We start from the raw sequence: 12,899 nt of genomic DNA on the forward strand, positions 1-12,899 counted from the left end.
GAGTATTAATTAAGGTCCCTAAGTTACTTATTGGAGCACTGGGATGTATGTGCAGCTTTCCCCTTTCCAGGCTCATGGGGTTTTTGTTTGCTACTATACTATGCTATTTTTCATTAAACAACTATTTTAGCCTTTAATCCATCTATTTCTGTTTATTTCTGATGAAAATGCTTCCTTTTTTTTTTTCAGTCTCAGAAACCATTTTGTGTCAATGGGAGGACTCTCTAGGTGACACTGTATCCCCTTCTTCTGGCTGAAGCCTGGTTCTCAGACAAAGGAAGTGTGCCTATAGCTTCCTCTAAAATAAACTCTTGTTCAGGAGATTTCTCAATCCTTCCTGAGAATAGAAACCCATAGGCCAATATCCCTGATGAATATAGATGCAAAAAGTCTTGGTAAAATACTAACAAATCAATTCAGCAGCACATTGAAAAGCGCATTCCCCACGATCAAGTGGGATTTATCCCTGGGATATAAGAATGGTACAACATGCGCAAATCAATCCTTTTTGAAGATAGTAAGCCATATCCTCCAGATAGGCCAGCATCCTGAGACGAGCACAGCTTTAGGCCAAGCTGAGACCATACAAATGATATTTAATCAACATTTCCCTGTAATTACTGTTCCACATTTTTCTAGACTCTTTCTGTTCCAAAGCTCATACTCAAGCGCTCTCAGGAATGGAGACCAAACAATTCAACAATTCTGTTCTAGGTCCTGGTAAGGGGTTGATGGCTCCAGCCATCTGCATTTAGGACCCAGTGGGGAGGGGAAGGGGAGAAAAATCACAGAATTCCCGTGCCTTACTTCCAACAGAGAAGAAAGACTGTTCTCAGCTTGCTAAAGTCTACCTTGACTACTCCACTGCGCTACCACCACAGACATTCCTCCACCTCCCCCCTGACGTTAACCATTTCAAGAAAAACTTTTCCCTAAGTCTCTCAGATGAATCACTGCAGTTTCAGCCTGCCAAATTTGTCCTTTTACCTAAAAGACTCATCGCGCAAGAGCTTGCATGGTTTGGGTTTAGCTCTGTCTACTCCTAATGGGCAGGGTGTCTAGAAAAGCCTGCAGGACCATGAAGTTAATTCTCTTTAGCTTCCATTCCCCAGCTAGTCTGTGGATAACAAAAAAGCAGAGGAGCCTGGCTCCAGTACCATGGGTCACTTATCCAGGATGTAGAAAGAGAAGATACGCGCCATGGGGTGAGTTTTCTCAGGGTGAGTTTTCTCAAGGCTGTCACTTCCCATACAGCCCACATCGCCTCCCGTTGCCTGATTGCCCACCGGGATAGCCTTGGGAGGGATGGGGTGGCTGGGTGATAGACAGTGGGGAGGGTATGTGCTATGGTGAGTGCTGTGGGAGGGATGGGGTGGCTGGGTGATAGACAGTGGAGAGGGTATGTGCTATGGTGAGTGCTGTGAATTGTGCAAGACTGTTGAATCACAGACCTGTACCTCTGAAACAAATAAAACAATATATGTTTAAAAAAAAAAAAGTAGAAGATAGCAGGAGGTGAAGAATGAAGGGGGGGAAATCGGAGGGGGAGATGAACCATGAGAGACGATGGACTCTGAGAAACAAACTGAGGGTTCTAGAGGGGAGGGGGGTGGGAGGATGGGTTAGCCTGGTGGTGGGTATTAAAGAGGGCACGTTCTGCATGGAGCACTGGGTGTTATACACAAACAACGAATCATGGAACACTACACCAAAAACAAATGATGTAATGTATGGTGATTAACATAACAATAAAAAATTTAAAAAAAATAAACTTACCTATTAAAAAAAAGCAACAACAAAAAATTATATAAGCATAAAGAAATATCCACTAATTGAAATATAGAAAAATATTCTTTTCACAGGGAGTTTTAAATTTTAGGTGAGAAACGTGTAAAGAAGGAATCATGTATATAAAAGGCTGGGTGACTACCATATGACTTATTTCATAACGTAAAAGTAATTCTGTTTAATATGCTAGAGGTAAAGTAAATCATTCTTTTTCTTTGGTATTCAGATTTAATATCATCATACAGAAATAGAGCAAAGCAGCTCCCCTGAAGGTTCACAAAATGGTTATTGTGACTTTTGGAAAAATCGTCTCTACTAAAAATTCTCAGATAGCACAAAACTAGACTTTCTTGCTTAAAGTAAAGGCATGGATTCTAAGAAGAACCAAGGATCTTTATGTTTCCTAATATTTAAACATCTTATTTTATTCATCATGGAAATAGACCAAGGATTCTTGGGTCTGCCCTGTAGGAAAAATCTCATGAATACACAGAGGTACAATTCAGTTATCTATAAATTCACAAAACAGATAATAAAGTGTGAAATAAATATTTCTTTATTTGACATGGGAAATATTTTTAGCACACCACTCATCACATGATAGAGATTCAATAAATATTCCTTATTTCTTTCATTTCGATCTTTCTTCCCCAGATGTTTCTGATACTATGAAAAATCAAGGATGCCATTTTCAACCTGAAGAGTTAAGTGAGAAATTCAACAAAGCAAGGTGAAGGAAATAACTGACATTTTTCCATTTCCCTGGAATAGATTTGTGCAGACCAATCCTCCCATGGAAAACAACCACAATACAGGATAATCCATTTGAAATATTTGTTTGACGGTATCAGAGAGCTAACAGGGCAGGAGGACTGAGGGGCCAACATGCTGCCAAGACAGAGTATGCAGAGAGGTGAGCCAACATTTACTGCCACTTTTCCCGAAGACATATGCCAACTCCTAAATAGCAGTCTCATAATGAAGAAACAGAGCAAGGATTCTACCAGTTTTATGTGGCTAAGGGATAACACTGAAGTCAGGCACAATAAAAAGCAAGTAAATTATCCCAGGATATCAGTTGGAACCTGAATGTTTTTATCCTGAGTGGTGGTTGTACCGGTGTGTTCATTCTGTATTAATGCAACAGTTTGTACACTTGGGATTTTTGCACTTTTCTGCATGTATGTTATATATTCTGTGTTGATAGAAAATGTTAGTAAAAAATAAAGAGAAATAAGTGGAACAGAAGGAATAAAGTCTTGTTAAAAATCAAGTTATTGAGCTATACTCAGTATTTTATCGACTTTTCAAGAGTCTCCCCATATGAACTGGAAATTTGGATTGACTGAGTTGTGATTTTGTGTTTCACCGGGGCATTGTTTCATTGCTTCTTTGCTCTCTCCAAGGAGACAGGAGTGTGGAGATAGAGTAGAAGAAACTAGATTTATCGGTCAACAAATTGTTCTAATATTCTTTAGTGCAGTTAGGGCACAACTGGACTCACACATACTCCCTGTAGCTTTTCATTCTGCATAAATGGAATTTGTCAAGAAATTCCTCCTCTGGGGTGCCTGGGTGGTTCAGTTGGTTAAGCTTTCAACGCTTGATTTTGGCTCAGGCTGCGATCTCAAGGTCCTGAGATCAAGCCCTGGGTCCACCAGGCTCTGTGCTCAGTGGGGAGTCTGCTTGTCTCTCTCCCTCTCCCTTTGTCCCTCCCCACTGCTCATGCTCTCTCTCTCTCTGTCTCAAATAAATAACTAAAATCTTAAAAACAAAATTCCTTCTCTTATTCTCTAATCCAGATAAGATGCTGCCATTGCAATTGAAAGAGGACTTCAACCACCTCCATTTTGATCTCAGTTTGTACTTGCTAATTGAGTAAGCTCTTTCCAGCTAATCTTCCAAATTTAGTCTTTGCCCAAAGACCCTGAAGGCAAAGCACCCCCTGATGGGAACAGAAACTAGCCAACGAGACCCCACATGATTGGCCCCAAGACAAGTTCAACCTGACTTTTACTGCCCACCTACTTGTACCCACCCTCCTTTGTCTCACATTTTCCTTATATCAACCCAGAAATATTTTCAGCACTTTGGAGGCAGTCTTGAGATGTTAGTCCACTGCCTTCCTGGTCCTGGCCTCATTGAAACAAATTCCTTTCTTGTCTCACCACCACTCCCTGCCTCTGGATTTTGTCAGCAGTGAGTGGCCGAACCTGGTGTATTTGGAACCCCAGGAGCCAGGTGTTCTTGCAGCCCTGCGTGTGGCTGCAATTTTGGGGAGCCAGCCAGGAGCTGTACTTCTGATTTGTCTAGGGCTCCCCTTACGTCCCCCACCCCCTGTCCCCCCCCCCCCCAGAGTCCCCGGGATGGAGCAGTTGGCTAGGGCAGCGCACCAGGGCTCACTCATTCATTTTCTGAGCTAGTGTCTGTGACAGGTCAGTGTGAGCTACTTGTGGTTAGTCCACCCTGGATGGGGAGGACAGGAAGGAAGTCCTTTGCAGCTGCTGCAACCTGTTTCATTGCAAGGATGTTCTTTCTCTTTCACCCTGGACTGGCATCGGCGGCCTTAACCACATTTGTGAAACAGAAACCAATTAGAAGAAGTAGCAGGCCCTAGAAATTCACTCCTGGTAAGTTTCCCCGATAAGTGCACACCGACCCGTCCCCCCTTGGTTCCCTGCTGTTGGGTTCTTTCCAGCCATCTCTCAGGTTTTCGTAACCCATTTGTTCAGGCTTGCATAGCTTGAGTTGTGGCAGGGGCTGTGGGAATTTGTGAAGATACCCTGGGAAAGAGGAACAGATGTGAGGTAAATGGGAAGCCAGGTATGCATTTGGGGAGATCTCTGTTGGGGTGTGTGTGTGTGTGTGTGTGTACATGATGAGGAATGCTAACCCTATCCCCTCCCAAAGCCTCTTAGGGAGAATATTGGCTGACTGGTCTTCTTTGAGTTATAAACCTTTGACTAAGAAGAAATGACTTTATTGTAACACCACCTGGTCTATGTATATACCAAGCTCAGAGGAAAGATGGTCACTGAATGGCTTTCTTGGATTCCTTCCTCCCATTTGATTGCCTCCAAATAGGGGGTTTTGCTTTGGCTCTCTCAGCTCTTCCAGGAAGCCGTTTGATTCAGTCGGTGAAGCTCTGACTTCTGGGGAGGAACCAGAAACTAGGAAGCCTTTTGGTTCAATCAGTGAGTCCCCAGACTTTGGGGGATGAACAAATACTAGCAGAGGTACTCTGGGCTCCATTTAGTTAGTTTTGTTTCTTCTGTGTTCTTTCTGAACTTTTGCCTAGAAAGATGGAGAATACTCCCTCTGTTTCCAAAGAAAGTCCATTAGGACATATTCTGACTAAATGGTGAAGAAGGCTGAAAAGCAACCAGAGAAAAGGCCTATTTTGCAGGAAGGAGAGACAAGAGATGAAGAAAAAGAAATGTTAGTCCAAACTTTGAATCCACCTTCAGCCTTGCTAGCGGCCCCCTTATGCCGCCTTCCTCCCCCTCCTCCTGTTCCTGTTCTTGCACCACCTTCCAGGCTGCTCACACAGCCAGCCCTAAACCATCCTGTGGGCCTCCACACCATCCACTCCCGCTCCTCCTACCCTCACCAGCAAGGAGCAAAGAGCACCCGAAGCTGTTGGGCTACCTCCTCGTGAGGTTCAAACCGAAGCGTTTCCCAAATCAGCACGCAGGGGCCCAAGCGCTCCCCTGGACCTAAACCGCTCGCTTCCCATTTCCCCACAGGAGCCCCAGGGAAGACCTGACAGTGGGAGACAAACAGGTTGACTTGTTAGTGGACGCGGGCGCAGCGCGTTCGGTATTGAAGCTAATCCAAGGCTGTTGGTCCAATTAAAATAGACATGTCTTTAGAGTTCTCGGTGTTAAATATAAATTTTTTGTTCTACCAAGGTTTACTAAAAATCAAATAAGCTCATGTTGTCTCTGTTGCAATTTATCAGCAAAAAGATGACTTTAAATGATGGTTAATTTTGTTTGTTTCATAAAGTTTTCAAAGCTACTTGTTAAGAGACGGTAGTTTGAGTAAGTAAAAGGGTTTGTAGCTTTCTCTTTTTTTAAAGATTTGATTTATTTGAGAGAGAGAGCAAGAGAGTGAGAGAGCACGAGTGGGGTGAAGGGCAGAGGGAGAAGCAGACTCTCCATTAAGCAGGGAGCTGGATGCGGAACTCCATCCCAGGACTCCGGGATCATGACCTGAGCTGAAGGCAGGTGCTCTATTGACTGAGTCACCCAGGCACCCCAAGGAAGCAAAATTTTTAAAACAAAGTTTTGGAAAGACACTAAACTTTCTATACTTTTAAGAATTTTAAGTTGGGTTGGAGAAACTGAATAAATTTTGAATTATTTCCTAGAACAAACAGATGATTCTTTGTGGAAAAAACAAGCACAAAAACAACCATGTCTTCTCAGTTTTATTCTATGTGGTGTCTCTCCTGATCAGATGGGGTCCCCCAAATGTGGGGTGACAATCGGGTGGAAGCTGGTGGTGGTGGGCAGTGAAAGGATTCACCCAAGGCAGGGCAAGGGAGATAGAAGCTTATTGAATACATCTCAAGGGGGTGGGGCCGGACAGCAGAGGAGAGATTGTTTGTAACAAGGCGGTGGGTTGGAGCTGCATTAAAAGCGAGAGGGTAAGAAGGTATGGGGACATATGGAATTTTCCCTTTTTTGGTAACTGTGCCTGGTTGTAAGTAGCCCATGGGTCAGTTAGGGTCTCTAGATATTTTGAGGTGGGTCCCCTGGTGGGCCTGTCTGTATTCAGCCAGGGGATCACTGTGGGCCCTTTGGCCTTGATCAAGTTTCCATTGCTCAAGCCTGTTGTCTAAAAGCAACCTCTACATCTAGACCTACTTTAGCTCTTAATTTGTTTTTGATGTTCACAGTTTGTAATGTTTATTTTTCTACTTGTTTAGCAATTGCAGTATTAGGTACAATAAAATCGACTAAAGATACAGTAAACATAATTTCCATTCTGTCTATATACGAAATGTTAGTTTTCTACTTCACTTTTTTTGGCATATTTTTTTAATTCAACCTCACTCCCAGGAGTCCCCTGGAGCTAAAATACATAATGACGGATGGCCTTTACGGTTGGTTTGTTGAACATGATTACCAAGCCAACCCTCAGAAATTTTTGTCAACATAAGTCAATTCTGTTAGAAAGAATAGCGAGTTCAATCCCTTCCATGGTTATAATGGAAGAAAGGTAAGAGAGAAGAAACATGGTTGTCTCCCCCATACCAATAGAAGAAAACCCTCTTTGACCTCTTCCTCTAGTGTCTTCTCAAAATAGCCTTAAATTTTACACAAAGCTGCAAGAATCCACCTAAGGACTGTAATCCCTGCGAGGGGTCATTTTTTCTTTATAAGAAGTTCAGAAAGATGGTTGAATTTCAACTGCAAGTTGCACTCATCTCTTTACCCTTGAAGGCTGTGTGTTGGAATTTGCCCATGAACCTAAGGCTATTCTGTCAGAGCACCTGGGCTAGAGGCAGGAGGTCTTCTGCAGTTATTTCAAATTTTCTACATACTTTGTCTATTGGAGTTTGTGATAACCAGAGATATCATCTGGGTAACAAAGAGCTTATTACTGTATATACACGTAAAACCCAGCTCATGTGGCCTTGGAAGAACTGTTTAACGTCACTAAGTTCAGTTTCCTTCTCTATAAAATGGGGATAATATTACATATTACATAAAGCTGGAAAATTAAAGGACACAATGCCTGAAAAGCCTTGAACATAAAGTATAGTAAATACTCAATTTATATATTAGCTCTTATAATTAATGAGGCTTAGAGTGGGAAGATGCTTTTTTTCTGTCATCTATGCGGTATTTTGGTTTGTGTTTTAAGGCTAGAGCACCTATTAGTCTTCAATGATTCAACAAAATAAATATTCAAAGACTTGGAAACTCCTTCCCTCAGAAACCTCAGTTGTGGAATTCATTTTCAAAGACTCTTAGGACCCTGCCAATGTGTATGTTCTTTGTCACATTATTGATGTGGTTTGGAGTGGTGAGGTTCAGAGCCGAAGGCCAAGAAAGAATTCTTGAGGTGTCTTTGGTGCATAAAGGTAGTCTTATTAAAGCACAGGGTCAGGACCCGTGGGCAAAAAGAGCTGCATTGTAAGTGTGCGGGGTGGCTGATTATATGATTTTCTATCCTACAGAGGGGAGGGTGATGTCAGGGTCCCAGGAGACTGAAACTACAGATTTCTGGAAGTGTGGCTAAGATTGCTTTTTTCTTGTAAATCATTAAGACAGTTGCAAACTGATGGAGACACATCCTGCATGACCAGGATCTCTGTCAGTTAACCATTTGTTTTTCCCTTTCCTTTGTTCTAGGGCAGCCAGGAATGCCTGAGGAAGGTCACACAGATCCCACCTGGGGAGGGCTGGGCCTTCTGGGATGTTAGCTTGTGCTTTGCCCTCAGCTTGCCTCCGGCTCCCTCATCATTATCATTTTGTTTTTAATTCTCTAGAGGTTGTTAATACAAAATACTGCATTTCAGAAGCTTCAAGAGAATAGTGTTGAGATGATCAGTGTGATTATGAAAAAACAGTTACCAAATTACCAAAAGTTCAAGGAGCGCTTGGGTGGCTCAGTGGGTTAAGCAGCTGACTCTCGATTTCGGCTCAGGTCATGATCTTGGGGTCTTGAGATCCAGCCCTGTATTGAGCTCTGCGCTCAGTGGGGAGTCTGCTCAGGATTCTCTCTCTCCCTCTCCCTCTGCCCCTCCCCCGGCTCATGTGCACACACTCTCTTTCTCTCAAATAAATAAATAAATCTTTAAAGAAAAAGTTCAAGATAAATAACTAGAATTTTTCTTTCCTTTTTCTCCTAACATAAACTTCAAACTTCTAGACATTCTCTTAAAATGTCCATTCTCTTAATAAAATGAGCTTTTAGATAGCCAGAATTTTCCTCATTCCATAAGAAGTAAATAAATTTTAGTAAAAATGACAAACTATTTTGCTGCTCGGAGTAATTTTCATATTAATTGACAACGATCGTATTCAAGTCTTTTGCCATCATTCATGCTACAAAATATTCTTTAATTCAACGCACACAGTAATTACAATACTTTACAATAATTATCCAGTGTTAATAGGGAATAAATCACATGTATGCTTCTGAACTTGCGCCTTTAGAGCAAAGCCGTACCAGTGGTCGAGCTATGCCAGATTGCCTCGGCTCAGCGTCAGCACCGCACCACCTGCCTGCAGTGGCCTTAGAAAGAGATTCAGACAAGTGAGCTCACTTCCCTCTTCTCTCCAACGTCACTCGATTGGTCCCAAGCTTGTCTAACTGCAAAGGTAACTCACCACTGAGTCCCATCATTCACTTAGGACTTTTAATTAGCCTCAATCCCCTATTTGACCCAGCTTCCTTTAGTTTTCTCGATATAATTTTCCCATCTCCTATTTTCCCAATCCCTCTCCCACTTTGTCCTATACTGCCCACTCTCCATGGAAAGGCCCTCATTTCCCTTGCATTCAAATCCTCTTCAAAAGGCGCAAAAGAACCAGTATTCCCTGCCTCATTCTTAAAGTTTCATAGAGATCACTGGACCACAGAACTCAGAGGTTGGGGTATCCATAATCCAAGTTCTTGTGCAGTGATATGTGAGAATGAAGGTCCCTCTATTTTACAGAGAATTTTCAGGAAAGGCCTATAACAATATCAGTACTGAATTGCTGTTTTGGAATGTGATGGTTGAAATAAAAGTATCTCTGCCATCAGAGATCTCAGTTCCGATCCTGATGTGTCCATTGCTTATTTTGTTTCTGATCTTTAGTTGCCTTGTTTATAAAGTAAGGAAACTAGAGTATGTGGTCTCTTTCAGCTTTAAAATACTATGCCCAAAGGTTAGAATTTATGGATCAGCTATAAATCAAAATGATTTTAATGTTTTAAATATTATTCAAGCCCTATTAAATTTCTAGGAGGCTTTATTCTTTTATTAATCTCATCTCTGCCTATATCAATTATGGAAAAGTCATGCCTACCCTGAATGTATAATTTCATTATGCCTTGTTAGAAGCATGTTTCTCCAGTACAAATCAGAGCATACAATACCTGGTCTGAAGGCTTGATTCCCAGAGCACAAACTGTAGTCATTTCATAATCTTTTAAAAGAACTGTGCTCTAACTCGATAAAAAACAGCTATTCGAAGGTTAATCAGAAATCTTAAAGCAGGACAGCCCATTTCCTTTGTAAATGAGTCTGTTTGTTGTGGAATTGGTAGTCAATTAAAGCAGGAAATCGTGAAGATTGATTTAGGTGTATCCCAGGCCAGTGGTTTGCTAAGTGTGGTCAATAATCAACCAGCCCATTCTTCTAAATGTTCTTCAAGCAATATGTTTATGAGCATCTGCCAGCAAGCAAAACCAGAGTTAAATTGTATCTCCTATCAAAGATGTAAAATCAAGTCTCATAATAAAATCTGACTTATAGTCTGCAGTCAGTAATACTGGAAAATTCTATGTGACGTTCAGATGAAATAAGATCCTTGGTTTAGTAAAAAAGATAATTAACATACAGAGAGGAAAATATGTGTAAGAGATGTATTTATTTTTTTGTTTGGAGTGGTGAGATCTCATGGTTCTTAGGTGAGATTAAGAATTCATCTTTGCATCTCTAACTAGAGTCTGTTTTCTAGGCTGTCTTAACTTTAAGGAAACATCTCCTGCTCCAAAGAAACAGGTGTATGGCAAGAAGATGCAACTGCCTGATATATATAGACCCAACCTTGAATTACTTTAGGGAAACCTCTGGTCTTCGGTATCTCACTCTCTTGAGCTATTAAGTGTCTTGATAGCATGGAAAAGTACTATAAAAACTGAAAAGTGTATGGCAGAGCAACCAATATAGTTGCTTAAAGAATGGGCTTTCTTATTTTGTATGTCCTCCTTAATCTGACATTATTACTGTGAATAAAGAAGTCTTCAGATATAAGTAAAATCTTTATGAGTATTAAAATATTAAATATAAAGAGGAAAAAAGGATAAATTTTGCTCCTTCAAAAATTTTTATTTTAAATTGCAATTTTACTTTTCTTTGATAAGTAACCCTGTAGAATCCTCAAAGTAATTTCAGATACTTTCAATACTAGGTAGATTATATTTGATGGTTTATTCTGAAGAAGTCAAGGTTCTTGACTTTTCAGTTTTTTTATTCATTTACATGTGGTCTGAAATGGTCTTTTTAGAGTACAACGTTGATTAAAAATAACCAAAGCATAAAGATTCAATTCCATCCTTTCATATCAAGAGCTACAGCATCTCTCATTTGCAAAATTAAGTCAGACACTCAACAAGATCTATTTGGCCTGTATTGCATGTACTATCTTGAGTACAATGTAAGAATGTGTTCATTAACTTGCTCTTTCAAATATTTAATTTCTTGAGCAGAGGATTCTAAATTGTGTCCTCCAAGGACACAGCAAGAAAAGATGTGTACAATAAACAAATAAATAAGTAATAGGAAGACCTCAGATGCATTTACAAGTTAAATACAAGCAAAGCTTTCTGAATAGTTAGAGGATTGCCAATGATCATAGTCCTGCCATTGCAAATAGACAATAATCCCTATTGGCCAAAGTGTCATACTACATAATTGGCTTTTGGGGAATTCTACTCATGTTGTTCTTTGAGGCAGAGGTGCCAGCTTCTCATGAGAGACCCACTTCGTGGCCTCGCTACCCAAGAGTAGCTCAGACCACCTCCTCCAAGGAGCCTGGCCTTGGAAGAAGATGAGGGATTAAAGGCCCTATGAAAATCAAGTCACAAAAAGGCTTGTTTTGAGGGTGAAATATGCTACTTTATTAAATACCATATTGTCAAAATCCTCTAAGAGGAATTAGTAGCTAAAATTATTCTACTGGGCCACTGCACAAGGACACCTGAGTGAATCCGTTTGTGGGTGCTGAGCCCAGCCCCACATTCCCCTCGGTGATTCATGAGTTATGAGGTCCAGTCTTACAAACAGGCAACATTTTTCTAATTTACACAAAGAATGACATGAGCTACCTGGACCTTGTTTATTGTGAGCTAAACAATAAATCCCACAAGCCTAACAGAATCCATAAAATACAATGCCAATCCCAAATGAGAAACAATATAGGCCTTAACTCTTTCAAGGAAATAGAGTCCAGGGATGAGGTCATTTTGTGGCTCCAACCCAAAGACCAGAAAAGAAATAAGACAAGTGTGTTGAGTACATGAATGTGCTTATGGGACCATGTTGAGCTTCTGTCATTAGTCCCAGGCTTTCTTTTACCCAGTGAATGAGAATTCACAACTGGAGTCATCAAACAATAGTTAAAACACACCCTTATTTGCATATCATTATAAACTTGTAGGATGCCATGTTTTAATGTATAAAACAAATGAAAGGGCGCCTGGGTGGCTCAGTTGGTTAAGCGACTGCCTTCGGCTCAGGTCATGATCCTGGGGTCCCTGGATCGAGTCCCGCATCGGGCTCCCTGCTCGGCAGGGAGTCTGCTTCTCCCTCTGACCTTCCCCCCTCTCATGTGCTCTCTGTCTCTCTCATTCTCTCTGTCTCAAATAAATAAATAAAATCTTTAAAAATAAAAAAAATAAAACCAATGAAAAACTAATGAATGTTAAAATATATGAAAATGCATGTTATTTTCTGTTGTTTGTTTTTTTTTTTTAATAGTAGCCATCCTAATGGGTGTGAGGTGATATCTTTGTGGTTTTGATTTGCATTCCCTAATGATTATTGATGCTGAATCTTTCTTCATATGCTCATTGGCCATTTGTATATCATCTTTGGAGAAATATCTATTCAAGACCTGTGCCCATATTTTTTTAATCAGGTTATTTGTTGTTGTTGTTGCTGTTGAGTTATGAGAATTTTTATATATTCTGGATATTAAGCCCTTATCAAATGTATGATTTGAAAATATTTTCTCTCATTCTGCTGCTTTTGTGCTCTGATGATTATATCTTTTCAGGCACAGAAGTTTTTAAATTTGATGTGGTCTCATTTGTATATTTTTGCTTTTGTTGTCTGTGCTTTGGTATCATATCCAAAAAAAAAAAAATTGTCAAACTCATATCAC

At 40.6% G+C, this 12,899-nt stretch overlaps 1 pseudogene; it reads left to right on the top strand.

The window, feature by feature from the left end:
- Positions 1-5,146: 5,146 nt before the first annotated feature.
- The window catches only part of LOC102729232 (ethanolamine kinase 1 pseudogene), a 31,727-nt pseudogene continuing 23,974 nt past the window's right edge, over positions 5,147-12,899 (top strand).

This window comes from Leptonychotes weddellii, chromosome 2, assembly GCF_054177405.1.
Source record: "Leptonychotes weddellii isolate Sample4059 chromosome 2, ASM5417740v2, whole genome shotgun sequence".
NCBI classification, from domain to species: domain Eukaryota; kingdom Metazoa; phylum Chordata; class Mammalia; order Carnivora; family Phocidae; genus Leptonychotes; species Leptonychotes weddellii.